Source organism: Rutidosis leptorrhynchoides, chromosome 10, assembly GCF_046630445.1.
Source record: "Rutidosis leptorrhynchoides isolate AG116_Rl617_1_P2 chromosome 10, CSIRO_AGI_Rlap_v1, whole genome shotgun sequence".
NCBI classification, from domain to species: Eukaryota; Viridiplantae; Streptophyta; class Magnoliopsida; order Asterales; family Asteraceae; genus Rutidosis; species Rutidosis leptorrhynchoides.
Window position 1 is genome coordinate 257,439,398 of NC_092342.1, and position 934 is coordinate 257,440,331.

Below are 934 nucleotides of genomic sequence, written 5' to 3' on the forward strand. Positions count from 1 at the left end.
GTATTATTGGATACTTGTTGATTGCTAGGACCTTGTTGGTTGTTGTATGGAACATTTCGGTTATAATTCTGATTTTGATTGTAGATTGGTCTTGGCGGTTGATAATTATTCTAATAATTATTTCCAGGCCTTTGGTTCATGTATGAAACATTCTCTCTTTGTTCCATTGTTTGTTCAATACTAAGACAATCTTTTGTCAAATGTGGTCCTCCACACTGCTCACAGCTAATTCGTATTGAGTGAATATCTTTTGTCATCTTTTCCATTCGTCTCTCGACAGCATATATCTTTCCAGAAATGGAATCAAAGTCATGGCTAGAATCGGCTCTAGCTGCTTTAGATGATCTAACGATATCTTTTTCTTGGTGCCACTCATGAGAGTGGGAAGCAGTGTTATCAATAATTTTGTAAGCTTCAGTTGCGGTTTTCTTCATAATGGAACCACCAGCTGCTATATCGATGTCTTTTCTTGTAGTGATGTCGCATCCTTGGTAGAATATTTGTACTATTTGATAAGTGTCTAAACCATGTTGCGGACATCCTCTCAATAACTTTTCAAATCTTTTCCATGCTTCATATAGAGTTTCATTTGGTTTTTGAGTGAACGTAACAATTTCTCCTTGAAGTCTCACGGCTTTAGATGCCGGAAAGAATTGTTTAAGAAATTTTTCAACTAAAACATTCCATGTATCAATCGCCCCTTCAGGTAACGATTCTAACAAATCTTTGACTTCTCCCTTTAAAGTCCAGGGAAATAACATGAGATATATCTGTTCATCCTCCACTTCTCGAATTTTGAATAGAGTACAGATCCTATTAAAGGTTTGAAGATGTTCGTTTGGATCTTCCTTCGGCGCACTACTAAATTGGCATTGATTAGTTACCATGTGTAGGATTTGTCCTTTGATTTCATAATCTGGCACATTAATGTCTG

General features: G+C 36.4%; 1 non-coding gene across 1 annotated transcript; it reads left to right on the forward strand.

Annotated features, from left to right (window-relative positions):
• The first annotated feature begins 522 nt into the window (after nt 1-522).
• LOC139873867 (small nucleolar RNA R71) lies at nt 523-629 on the forward strand. The gene has a single exon (XR_011767580.1). It is a non-coding gene; the product is annotated as a small nucleolar RNA R71 (small nucleolar RNA).
• Nucleotides 630-934: the final 305 nt, after the last annotated feature.